This window comes from Pogona vitticeps, chromosome 1 (assembly GCF_051106095.1).
Source record: "Pogona vitticeps strain Pit_001003342236 chromosome 1, PviZW2.1, whole genome shotgun sequence".
NCBI classification, from domain to species: domain Eukaryota; kingdom Metazoa; phylum Chordata; class Lepidosauria; order Squamata; family Agamidae; genus Pogona; species Pogona vitticeps.
The window spans coordinates 187,195,079-187,209,091 of NC_135783.1; the positions used below are offsets into that span (position 1 = coordinate 187,195,079).

At 43.2% G+C, this 14,013-nt stretch overlaps 1 long non-coding RNA gene across 1 annotated transcript; it reads left to right on the forward strand.

The window, feature by feature from the left end:
• The first annotated feature begins 5,928 nt into the window (after positions 1-5,928).
• Positions 5,929-7,282, forward strand: LOC144584306 (uncharacterized). The gene is made up of 2 exons (XR_013538470.1): positions 5,929-6,079; positions 7,130-7,282. It is a non-coding gene; the product is annotated as an uncharacterized LOC144584306 (long non-coding RNA).
• Positions 7,283-14,013: the final 6,731 nt, after the last annotated feature.

Genomic DNA, 14,013 nt, shown 5'->3' on the forward strand with positions numbered 1-14,013 from the left:
AAAAGGAAGGGGGTAAAATGAAAGTTGGTCAGTACATTACATGTCAAAAAGGAAGGAAGAGGAAGAGGGAGAGGGAGAAAAGCCTTAATAATGACAATCTGAAAAAACAAACAAACAAACTCAATGACAGTGCTCAATCTGAGGTAGGATTTAGCGCCTGTCCCCCTGCATTTAATTGAGATGTCTTATCAGGGTGCAGGTGCCTGCTCACCCACTAGATGGGGCCATTGTTGGTGGTATTGTCATTAAATTTTAACCTTCTTTGTGGGGCTGCTAGGAGGATGAAATGGAAGCAAATCATGGATTGTATCCCATTGCTGCACGAGCACAAAAGAGTATGTGTTGCTAATTCTTCTCCTCCATCCTTCCCACTGCAGTCCACTTGATGAACTGAAAACTCTCTCCAAAAGGTCAGTGTGTGTGCGTGTGTGCGCGGGAGGTTCGTCATCACAAACCTTGTTGCAAGACAGACAGCGAGCTGTAGTGGATAGAGCCACTGATTAGGACTCAGGAGACCTGGGTTGAAATCCCCACTCAGCTACAGAAACTCACTGGGGTGGGGTGGGATGTCACACTGATAAAGGTAAAGGTAAAAGTAAAGATTCCCCTTGACTTTTTTAGTTCAGTCATGTCCGACTCTAGGAGGCGGTGCTCATCCTGTTTTCAAGCTGTAGAGCCAGTGCTTGTCCGAAGACAGTTCCCATTGCCACGTGGCCAGCATGACTAGGGAGTGCTGTTTTACCTTCCCACCCAGGTGGTACCTGTTTATCTACTCGCATTGCATGCTTTCGAACTGCTAGGTTGGCGAGGAGCTGAGACAAAGCGACGGGAGCTCACTCTGTTGCGTGGATTCAATCTTACGACTGCTGGTCTTCTGACCCTGCAGCACAGAAGCTTCTGCGGTTTAGACCACAGCAATATGTCACATATCTTGAAAATCCTGTTAAAACCACTATAAGTTGGACACAACCTGATGGCACATAACACACACACACACACACACACGTACCAAAATGGACCAAAACGGACCTGGAGCAGGGTGGAGCTGGTTTTTGAGCTCTGGTGTTGTCTGATCACTGGAAAACAGCTTGCACTGGGCCATGCCACAAGCGGTCCAAAAGGTGAGCTACCTCTCCATCGGATTTCACCCTCTCTTTCCTTGTGAGGGAATGATGGAGCCAAGTGAAGAGGGGGTGGGCGAGGAGGCTTCCCCTCCTTGTGTAGGTCATCTGTTTGTCCCAATGTCCATCCATCTTGCCACTTTAGTCTAAAAATTTAAAGAAGTGAAAACATTTAGGCGAAACCATGAAAGCTTGCACCAAATCAAACTTGTTCACCTTTAGGTTGCATTTTTTCTTAACCAAAGGAACAGGCTGGCCTTGCAAGAGAAAGTTCCTCAAAAATTACAAAAGAGCCGAACAGGGTCCTTATTAATGAGCAGGTGTAGGTGTCGAGCCAGTTCATCCTTTAGTATTTGACCCTGTTGGTTATAGAGCAAGAAACTTTTTATTCTTCTGCATTTTAAAGATAAGACAAGAGTTGTCTGTGAAAGCTCCTTGGTCAGCTTCTGGTGGAGAGTGAACCTGATTATTCTTAATGACAATTTTCTTTCAAATCCTCTCTTTTTGACAGAAAGGCAGAAAGGCTGAAATCAAGAGGTCGCGGGTGGGGAAGAATGCTCCAAAGGACTTCTGCCTGCTCATTATGGACCAAAATGACTACATTAACACTTGATTTTTAAAAACATCTTTAAACTCTTGAAGCTAAGTAAGGTGATTTGAAGTGGGTCATAGAGGAAATGTACCTGGTGCTCCTTCTAAAGAAGAGCAGAATGAAACTGAAAAGAGGTAGATGAGAAAATGTCCCCCATCTACGTATTTCTTTCTGTCAAAGCTAGACATCTCTGAGAAAATGGCAAGGCTACAGGGTGCCTTATGAATCCATGATGTTAATAACAATGCCCTTCTTCTCATTTAAGGAAAAAAAAGGCTGAGAGGGTGTTACCTTTGCAGTGTTTTGGTTAATTCAAAGCAGGCGTTTTCTGGATGGATCAGTTCTTGATTTATTTATTTTTATTTATTTATTGTTTGATTTCTACCCCGCCCCTCTAGACAGAGTCTACTCGGGGCAGCTTACAAGCAGTTATAAAACATCATTAAAAATAATCAAAACAATCACATAATTAATTCAACAAATTTAAAAGTTCAAGATGGGGAAAAAGGAAAACTAAAGAGGGAAGGCCTGTCTAAAGAGCCAAGTCTTTAACTGACTCTTAAAAACACCCAGGGTGATTTCCGACGGCAAGGTGTTCCATAGTCGAGGGGCCACTGCTGAGAAGGCCCGGTTCCTTGTTCTTTCTCTCTGGGCCTCCCTCGGCGTTAGGTCCCTCAGACATCTTTCCTGGCTAAAACGAGTGACTCGGGTAGATCTAGGTGGGAGAAGGCGTTCCGCCATGTATTGAGATCCTAAACCATTCAGGGCTTTATAAGTCAGCATTAACACTTTGAAGTGGATGCGGAAATGAATGGGAAGCCCATGCAAGGCGGCCAGGGTGGGAGTGATATCCTGGTATTTTCTCGTCCCAGTGAGAAGTCTGGCTGCCACATTTTGCACCATTTGAAGTTTCCGTAACAGCTTCAAAGGTAGGCCCACGTAGAGCGCATTACAGTGGTCTAATCTCGAGATTATGAGCGCATGGACCAGAGTGGTGAGCACCCCAACATCAAGATAGGGACGCAGCTGGGCTATCAGCCGCAGATGGAAATGGGTGGAGTCTCCATGGTGAGTGCCGGGTCCAGATGTACTCCCAAGCTGTCAACCTCACTCTTTGCGGTGAGAGTCACCCCCCCCCAAAAAAGAGAGGGAGTTTCCCAAACCGCAGATAGAGGGTCCACCCACCCTCAGGACCTCTGTCTTGCCCAGGTACTTGATATTAGAGCAAATACAAGATGACAGGGTTTGCTCTATACAGATTATAATTCCCATCACAGCAGCCACGTTACAGGAGAGGGTCTATGGCTCCCTGCCCAATGCACTGTGGCAGGATGAATCTGTGGTTTCCAACACAGGGACCCCAGATGGAGCTACACTGCAACACCCATGGTCTCTCGCCTTGTACCATAGTGGCTGAGCCTTCTGGAAGATGGAGTTCAACAGCCAAGGTGTGGAAGGAGCATGTCTTAGGTGGTACCGAAGACTGGACTAGGGTATCTCACAGGCCAATGCTGATCCATAAATAGGGGCTTCCTCATCCCTTTGTTGTATGGTGCATTGTTATGCACAATAAAGCACATGGTTTACCACACAGGTAGTGAGGTCAACCCTCAACACCTTTTGTTCCATAAAGCTTGAATCAGTGTTGGCTTCTTTTTTTGCACTTAAGTTTGGGTTTCAATTTTGTAGCTGTAGTGGCTTGACTGATGGGATCAAGGTTCCCTCTAAGGGGTGGGGACGGGATGGGCACACAGAGCATTTTTTTTCTTCTTTTTCTAAATCTGGGATTGGTAAGGCAGTATGAGTGTTTCAGCCTCATCTACTGCTCTGAAGCCTCCTCCACATTCAGATATCTTACGGATAGAAACATAATCTCCACCTTCTCCTATGTTAATAGCAAAGTGAAACACAGATGTGGGCTCTGTGTGACTGCCATCTGCTGGAACTGATGCATATTGTGCAACTTACCTCAATGATAAACCTGCACTTCCCTTTTCATCCTGCAAAACAAAGCAAAACGACCCGACAGTATTCTAGTAATACAGCTCCATGTATTAGCCCAGATCTCCTGCTCCATTCTTCCCATTGATCAATGTTTCCTGAAAGTCTTCTGTTCTGCAAATATTACTTTCCAAAAGCAGAACATTCCAGAAGAGTGAATGTGTCAATCAGAACATTGATTGTGTTTCCATTTCTACAGGAGATGAGGATGCTTCTGTTTTTTTTTTTTTAAGGACAGCCCAAGCTGCTTTCCTGCTGGAGTTGAAGGATGCTATCCACTGGCATCTGCTGCCTCGGGCGGCTACCTCGCTTCCATCCAATGATAAGAGTGGTCATGACTTTCTTAGGGCTTCCCCACATGTACATAAGGGAGAGAATTCAACATATGCTTCATCCATTCAGTCTTCTGAAATATGGCTCAAACAGATAGACTTTTTTTGGTGGGGCGGGGGGGAGGCACTCCATATCCATGCCACGTAGAGGGGAGAGGTTGGGCACAAAATTGACTGGACAGTGGTGGTAAACAACAGAGAAAGCAAACGTGTACAGTAACTAAAGGCGTGATCACATGGCCAAATAGCTCACATTTTGGACTGCTTGACAAACCTATCAATTCTAAAGGAAATCAACTCTGAGTGCTCACTGGAAGGACAGATCCTGAAGCTGAGGCTCCAGTACTTTGGCCATCTCATGAGAAGAGAAGACTCCCTGGAAAAGACCCTGGTGTTGGGAAAATGTGAAGGGAAGAGAAGAAGGGGACGACAGAGGATGAGATGCTTGGAAGCTATCAGAATGAATTTGACACAATTCCGGGAGGCAGTGGAAGTTAGGAGGGCCTGGCATGCTCTGGTTCATGGGGTCACGAAGAGTTGGACACAACTAAACGACTAAACAACGACATGGGGTGATCTGGCGTAAGCCATTTCCTGCTGATCATACGACGTAAGGGGCAACAGAACTCCAGCCGAATCCCGTTCTTGGGCCTGGTCTACTGCTTTTTGGTGCTGGGCTGGAATGATTTCCTGATGGACAGAAAGGCTGCTTTAAGAGAGATTGCTCCCAGCAAAGTAAACCTTTTCTAGTGCAATCAGATGCACACCTTTCTAGCCATCTGATTGCAACCTAAATACTGGGCTGTTAGCCTTGTTTGGGCTTTATTTTTAAAACAGTGTGAAGCGAGAACGGGACTATGCATGGGGCTTGGAAATGTTCTTATTTAATGTATAGCTCTTTGAATCTCCCTGTCAGGCCAATGCTCATGCTCTCTGGGAGAGGAGCCATCGTCTTTGTCATTGTTGTCATCGTCATCATCATCACCATCATCTTGGAACTGCAGAGCTGGAAGGCACTCTCTGGATCATCAAGCCCAGTCACTATCAAGGAGGCAGAGGGTGGAATCGAACTCCCAGCCTCTGGCTCTGCAGCCAGAGAACTAAACCACACTGAGCTATCTATCCATCAGTTCATGTTGGAGGCGTAGTCCCCAAATATAACGTTTCCAATCTCTGAACCTCCCATTCCGTGTCCCCTTCTACATTCAGAATTTCTATATTCATTTCACCAAAACTGGTGTGTGAATTTTCTTGGGCATGTGCCTTTCTATTGTGCTGTTTTCAGCATATTAGTTTCCCTGTGCTACTCATTTAATTACAGACGGGTCAGTAATTGTGCTAATGAATGAGATACAGTGCTGTGCCTTTGGAGGAGTAAACAAACGTTCATTTACTACTTAGACATCCTCTGACTGTGTAATTCCATAAAGCCTGCAAAGGGAAAAAAATTGCTGAACTCATGGAAAGCTCAAGTGAAAAGCTAGGCACCCTCAATTAAATGCAGGACAGTTTCACGTGCTTTGTAAAGTCTGTTACGATGACTTGGATGGCTTAATATGCATGCGCTGCCTTCACCCTCCCCTCTTTAGTAATAAAAATAGTACCAAAGAAGCACATTTATTATTGATTACTTAATTATTTAATGATGTTGCAGTTGCAAATAATTACCAGAACTTCTGCAACCCCCAACTCCCCAACCAGTAAATTCTCATCTGGGAAAATGATAAACCTACTTCAGTTGCTGATGGCATGCTTTTTCATATTTCCACCAAATGGTGTTAGTACCCCCCCCCCCCCGAGTGCACATTTCAGAATGACATTAATTATGTTAGACTGTAAGTCTATCATGCATATAAACAGTTATTTCCTCTGTTACAGGCGAAGTATCAAACCCAGTTGGGAGCAGATAATGCCATGACTGGGGATCAATGATAAAGAGGCGAGATGCATCTGAGGAAGACCTAGAGGGGAAAATACACGAATGCAGCACTCTCGTTATAGAAGTGAAGCGCCTCTTAATTATTTTACTATAGGTAAGCCTTGGGCTGTTTTAGAAAATAATCTATATTTTAATATGCTTCTCTTCTTGAAATCCATTGGCTTGCAGTGGAGGTTGGGAGCAACGTTTTCCTGCCAGTACGACTTGGGGATGTTACTACACATTTGTGCACCTACATACCAGGGCTCAATTCTTCTCTGTCTTTAAGTAGGCATAAATCCTGCTGGACACTGTGGGACGTTCCTCTCAGCAAACACGCTAGAATAGTGCTCCATGTTGTGGAAAGCAGTTGTAGTGCCACGTACTGCTGACTTATTCATTGCATTTTTTGAAAAAAAAATCATTCTCTTAAAAAAAACCTTCTCAGTGTAACTAACAGTGTATTAAAAATTAGAAACAGTGGGTTGGATCTCACTTCTTTTGCGCCAGCAGTGACATGCATGCTAACAGATGAGGGGAGGAAATTATACAGTACAATCCCTGTTGCTCCCAGCATTACCAGCCCCACTATTTCAGGGTATCTTCTAATAATCTGGGGTAGATTTTGAGCAGGGCAATAGACGATGGGTGGGTAGAATCAAGATTTGTCTTCTGCCCCAACAAATATTTGACACCAGACCAGAAGTCTCCCTTGAATGAAAAGAAGCTGGGTGTGAGCCAGTCTGCTTAAAATTTAATGCCGAGTTTATCTATGGAAACCCAAATTCAGTGGATAAAATAGAGTTAATATAGCACAACAAATGGAAGTAATCATATGGGGCTAAACAGCTAAATAGAAGTTGAATCAGATCTAAACTCAGCCAATTTCAGATAATGCAAATCTTCATTAGTGCAGTTGTCTTGGACTGTACCATTCCCCAAGCAGTTGTGTAAATGTTTGTGAAGCTACTTGTCTTGGGGACCAAATGTTTCTCCCAGAAATCAGGTACCCGTTTCACCCACTCTTCTCAATCCATACCAAGTGGCCACACCAAGGGAGTCTGAAGGGTGAAGACGAAGAATCAGGCTTTCTTGGGGGTGGCCCCCAGTCTCTGGAATAGGTTACCAAGGAGTAACAACAGGCTTCTTCCCTCCTTATTTTCAGAAAATCATTGAAAACAGAAGTATTCAAAGATGCCTTCAGCAACTGAGTCTCCTGGATGCTATTAATACTGCTATTTTCTCTTTTCTTTTCTTCTCTTTTCAATTTTGTATATTTTAAAAATTGCTATATTGTTGTATGTATTATAATATGCAATCTGTGGGATTTTTAAGTATTAACTTGTAAACCACCCAGAGTAGTGCCTGCCCTAATGGGGTGGTGTGTACCATAAATCAGGCATAAGAGCCTCGTGGCGCAGTGGTTAAAACGCTGTACTGCAGCTAAAACTGTGCTCACGACCTGGGCTTCAAATCCCAGGTAGCCGGCTCAAGGTTGACTCAGCCTTCCATCCTTCCGAGGTCGGTAAAATGAGTACCCAGCTTGCTGGGGGGGGGGCAATGTGTAGCCTGTATAATTAAATTGTAAACCGCCCGGAGAGTGCTTGTAGCGCTATGGGGCGGTATATAAGTCCAATAAATAAATAAATAAATAAATAAATAAATCAAATCAAATCAAATCAATAAAAACTTGAATTACCAGTTGTGCAGTTAGTTGAAAACCTGTTTACCCATCTCGTTTCACAACCACTTGCACAAAACTACATCGGATACGTACCACTGTTGTACTAACTCTACAAGTGCGTAACTGCTAGCCCCACTGGATTTTATGCAAACACAAAGGCATCCCCAGGAACAGGCCTCTATCCTCCCCCCCCCAACTTTATTGTCAACATCAGTTGAATTAAACTGTTATGAATGCTAAGACAACAAAACCTTTCAATGCCTGGCAGAATGTTTTTTTTTAAAGTGTGTTGGCCCAGTGCCAAGAGATCAAAGCTTTTGAGCAAATTCTTAGTACAAATTTACTTTCAATAATGTCAACATATTTTCTTCAATGTTAATTACACAAGACTTTTTTTTAAAAGGATTTTGGCGAAGACAGCGAAAGTGACAAATTTAGAGAGCTATGGCTTACTACTCAACCGTATGATCCCAATATCCATGTGGTTGGCTTCTGTATGTAGCATAGTGATGGCAAGGTGTGCTGTTTTATATTTTACTTCTCAAAATAAATTATCTTGGGCTAGGGTTAGGTACATGGTTTTCTCTACTTCACTCACCCCCAGTATTGAACTCATGAGAAACCTTTGTATTAGGTGCGGCCAGGGGCTGGAAACCTGTGGCTCTCCCGATAATTCAGAGATTACAAAAGAGACAATGAGATTGGGTCTTTTCTGTTTGCTGTTTTGACTCGGTGTTTACTCTTGAATTTTATTATTGAATTTTATTAATGTTGATAGTATGGTGTTATAAGATTGGCCACTAGATGGGTGGGATAAAAATTTAACCAACCAACCAACCAACCAACCAACCAACCAACCAACCAACCAACCAACCAACCAACCAACCAACCAACCAACCAACCAACCAACCAACCAACCAACACTGTTCTCATCACCCTCCATCCTTAACCTAATTGTTTGCGGCTCACGGAAGCTGGCCTCTGATGGCATCTAAAGAGCCATATTTTCCCCAGCTTAAAGTTAGAAATGGAGAGACTGGTCCAAGCTTCCATAGCAAACCTCTTAGCAGAGATGGGATTTGCCTCTGGGTCTCCCCAGTCCTGCACAGACATCCTTCACTATGGTGCTACAGTGCTTTCTCCCCCAATGCCTTACATTGTGCAAGACAATGGAGAGAAAATAATGCACACACAAAATCTACATTGGTGAATTTACACAGATCTCACTCTCCACATGTGCTTTCTAAGGTGTGAATTGACCAGAAACAGATAGGCTATGTTTGGTCTGAAAAATTGTGTTCGGATAGTGGAAAGTTACAGTTCTCTTGCACACTTAAAACCACCTTTCTCTTTTTTCAGCTCTGTCTTTCTTCTGTACATTCTGTTGCCCTCTTCTTCACATCTGTTTAAATCTAACAGAAAGTTTCTCACTTTTAACTACAGCTGTCTTTGAAACTCAGAAGCGAAGGTCACTGGGGAGCCTTATTCCTAGAAATGAGGTGCTATTTAAAAGGAACACGTGAAAGCTCCCCAGAAATCACCCTCATAATTCACTGAACCAGTTTCTTTTCTTATATTTGTCATGCTAACATCATTTCACTTCAGGAAGAAAGGCAAATGTTATTAGAAGTCAATGAAGCAAATGGAGGATGGGAATCACAGAATGAAATACTGATAAATCTGGCAGGCAATTACATGGCATTTCTTGTCTCGCTTATGCTAATACCTTTCTCCCCCCCCCCAAACCCCCATACTTAGGCTTTCACAATATGCGGTTCTAAAAATTAATCTTTTGCATTTGGGACTCAGATTCATGCTTGCCCAAGTTTATGAGGTGACTCTTTGTCTCTCAGCGTTATAGACACAAAGGTTGGGCAAAACTGCAAGATAACTCTGTGGTTCAGCCATCGGCTGTGGAGCCAGACGCTGGGAGTTCAATTCCCCATTGTGCCTTCTTGACAAAGTCTGGACTCAAGGATTCATAGCTCTGCATTTCTAAGATTATTAATTAGTGAAGAAGACATCTTGGCTAGTAAGATTGTGCAAAAACAAGCTTTTATGCTTGAGGGGGCAAACCACAAGGTATTATGCAGAATTCTGACTAATGTTGGGATTAAAGAAACTCCTCCCCCCCAACCTAGGTCCTTTAAGCATACTCTGCCCTTGGCATTTTCAGTCTGTCTTTCTTCTAATAGACCTGTTTTGTTTAATGTTCCAGCCAGTGGAAAATCGCAACAACCTTCAGCCCACCCCACTCTCTAGATCAGGGGGCTCCAGTCTTGAACTACTGGCCAGCACAGCTAGTGGCACAGGCTTCCGGGAGTTTTAGTCCAAGAGTTAGCTCTTTGGGATCCAAAGTAGGGAACCACTGCTCTAAATGTTTCAGACTACAACTTCCACATTCCTTTGCCACTGGCCATGCTAAGTGGGCTAGTGAGAGCTGTAGGCCATAACATTTGCATGAGCAAAGCCTTTCCCTGCCCTGCCCTATGCATAGCAGCCCTCACAGAGTGATGTGTGGTAGCTTAAGAAGCCTGTTTCATTCATTTGCTTATCAAATAAGAGTAGAAACCAATATCTTGTTAAGTCACATTTCTCTACAGCTCACCTTTCTGATGCAGGAAAAAGTCCTGAATTCCTATTAAGGGCTACTTTAGTCAATTATTAACCAATTATTTGTGTAAATGAGACAAACAGGTGTTCTTATGCATTCAAATGAACAATTGTGATTTCTTGCTTAATGCGGTCCCTTATTAAATTAATCTACTCTGCTCTTTTATCTCCACTAATTCCTCTCTGTGTCATATTTCTCTATTAAATTCCAGTAATTGTAGCAATAAAGTTGACATGCTGAATATTATATGATGGGTGATTTTACATTGCTCTGACTGCCTTTTTATAATATAATTATTAGTGCCTTCGTAAGTGTGATTCATTAAGCTAATAGGATTTTAAAACAGCTACTCCTGCTCATTGATTCCTACCTATAATCTGGGACGTTTCTTCGCACTTAATAATTGGGTGCGCCGTCACTTCTGAAATTGACGCCTGGAAGGGGTAAAATAAAAGGATTTCTCCTTTCATCTCATAGAAATATGACTTGATGAATAATTCAGTACGAAATCTGTACTTTGTTTAATGCCAAGAATTCAGAATTCAGGAAAAGGGGATTTTGACCCCTCCCCATGTGCTCTTAGCCTGTGAGCCTTTTTATATGATGGAAGCTGGTCTCCAGTAGTAGCTAGAGCTGCTGCTCCTAAACTGGTACCTTTCAGATGACACGGGTTACAACTCCATCAACTTCACCTTCCATGGGAACCTATGTGAACAGAGAAGGCTGCCCTTTATAGAGTCTTCCTCCACTATCAGGAATCAAGGTCCAAAAGCAATAATAGTAGGTGCAATGGCTCTTTAGGTCCATGTAGTAACTGGGTGAAATGAATGCCCCCAGATAGGATGGTTGCTATTTACATAATATAGCACAAATTAACTGAGCTCTTTTGCTCTATATGTACAATGGACTCTCCAGTCCATTGTACGTATATAGCAAAGGAACTCAGCTAATTTGTGCTATGATATGTTTATGATTAATTTATTGTCCTTTATTTTATGTTCTGGTTTTAGGTATTAGTTATTTTGAACCGGTCGATGGTTTATAAAAGTGTGTATGTGTTCCGTGTCGTCAAGTTGGTACCAACTTGTAACGGCTCTAATAGGACTTTCAAGATATTTAAGGAATGGTTTTCCCAGATCCACTCCCCTAGTGAGTTTCCATGACTGAGTGGGGATTCGAACCCTGTTCTCCCGAGTCATAGTCCATCACTCTATACCACACTGGTGTAAATATGGCAAATAAATGAATAAATAAAACAATATTTTCACCTTTGCATGTTGCATCTTGTGTGCTTTTTTTGGTGATTGGTCAGCAGAAGGAAAATATGGGGTTAATTTTCAGGTCTGATCACTGAGGCATTTCTGTTGTGGGATAGGAATGTGTTACCCTCTGGGAATGGCCATGCCCTTTACAGTACTAGCTAATTTGGTCCACATCTACTATAGCGTGGCTCAGATTTCTTCTGACTTGGTGGAGCAAAGGTGTGTGGAAAGTGATCTCACGTGTCTTGTCCTCCCCACCACCCCTTTGGATCCTCAAACTATGGGGAGGATAGTGGAGAGTCTCCCCTTCAAAACATGATCCTTCATACTGATGACAGTGTGTGTGAACCAGGCATTTAAAGGAAAGATTGCCTGAAGAGAAAGATAATGTGTCTGTTTGCAGAAGGACAGCAAAGATGGGCCCTGTTTGGTCTCCTGTGTGAGGGAGTTCCAGAGTCTAGGAGCAGCAATAGAGAAAACTCTCTCCTGTGTCCCCACCAAGTATGTCTGTGAGGGTGGTAGGAACCCCCCATAACTTCCAAACACTTTCCAAAGACAGCCCTATGTAGAGTGTGTTACAGAAATCTAGCTGAGATATAACTGAAGGCATGGGTCACCATGGCCAGATCAGACCTCTCAAAGAACTGGCACAGCTTATAGACTAGTTTTAACTATGGACAAGGCACTGCTGGCCACTACCAAAATCTTGGCATCCAGGCTCAGAGATGAATCCAGGAGCATCCCCAAACTGTGCACCTATGTTTTTAAAGGGAGTGTAACCCCATCCAGCACAGGCTTCAACCCTGTTCTTTGATCGTGTTTTCGACTGACCTGGAGTGTCTCTGTCTCATCTGGATTAAGTTTCAGTTTATTCACCCTCATCCAGTCCATTCCTCACACCAGACATTGATCGAGAACCAAAACAGCTTCCTCAAGTTTAGATGTAAAGGAAAGACGGAGTTGGATATCATTCATATACTGGTGATACTGAACCTCAAAACTCCCAGACAAGCTCTTCCAGCAGTTTCAGATAGATCTTTAGAAGTATGGAGGTAAAACAGAAGCCTGAGGGACACCGCAGGCCAACAGCCAGGGTGTCAAATGTCCCACCTCCACCCTCTGGGTTCTCCCCTTGAGGAAGGACTGGAACCACCGTGAAACAGTGCCACCGAGTCCCATCCCAGAGAGATGACCCAGAAGGATTACCATGGTCAATGGCATAGAAAGCCACTGAGAGGTCCAGCAGAAACTACAGAGACACACTTCCCCTGTCCAGTTCTCAGTGTAGGTTGTCCACCAAGGTGGGAGCCTCTTGTCTCATGTCCAAGCCTGAAGCCAGATTTCAATCAATCTAGATAATCTATCCCATCTAGGAACCCCTGGAAGTGAGAAGCCACAACCCACTCATGCGTGTGTGATGGAACATGCATGTTCCTGTGCCTCACATGTTCAGCAAACTCAGTTAGAAAATACGTGAAGGGGTTTTAGACATCCTTGAGTTATGAAATGTGTACTTCATGAGTAGGAACAACAAAGACGGCATTGTGTGCCATAGCCGAAGCTGTTATTTTTGTCCTTTCACAGGCTTTGTCTGGGCAGTGAATCAAGGCAGACGTTTGGTCTTGCATCCTCACCAGCTGAGATAAGGGAATCAATTTTACTTCATGAAAGATAAAACTATTGGTGCAGAAGATTAATGGAGATCTCTAGCTGCTTTATGGCATCAAAGTCTTGACGATCAATCCGAAATTGGACAAAGGTCTTGCACTGTGTCACTACCCTAGGATATTGATAGGCTATAGAGGCTTGAGCGCAAATGAGTCATGCCTTACACAACAATTCAGAGTGACAGGGAGATAATTCAGCAGAGGCCCTCTACTACAGCACTTTGGGTGATCACAAGTTAATGGTGACGTGACAGTACTCCGAGAAACTTGGTCATGTAAGAGCTCTCTTTTTCACAGTGCCATGTATGTGACTTTTACCTGCATTCCACTGTGCTCAGTCTAATAAGCATGTTTAGGATAGTAGCCCCAAAGCGTGTTTCCCTGGGGCAAGCCCTACTGTGCAGGAGGGACTTGCTTCTGAGTAAAGACACCTAGATTGAGCAGCAGGAGGCATATAGCATTTCCCATGTTATCTACCCTGAGCACCGCCTTTCTAACTCACCTTAAAAAAGCAGCAACCCCAAATTAAAATGGCCAAGGGATATTCATTCATTCATTCATTCATTCATTCATTCATTCATTCATTCATTCATTCATTCATTCATAAGGACTTAAATTTCATATGACCTTTCTACTCCATGCCCACCTAGGACAACTTCAACAAGGAAAATGTGTAAGGAAATGGATTTTAAAATGCAGTCAAATCAGAGATGGTGGACATTAGCGAAACAAGAGAATATGTAACAGAAAAACAACAGAACACACATAGCTTTAAAATCATTAGAAATCAGAGGAAGAAAACCAGCTTAAATATATGTCTAA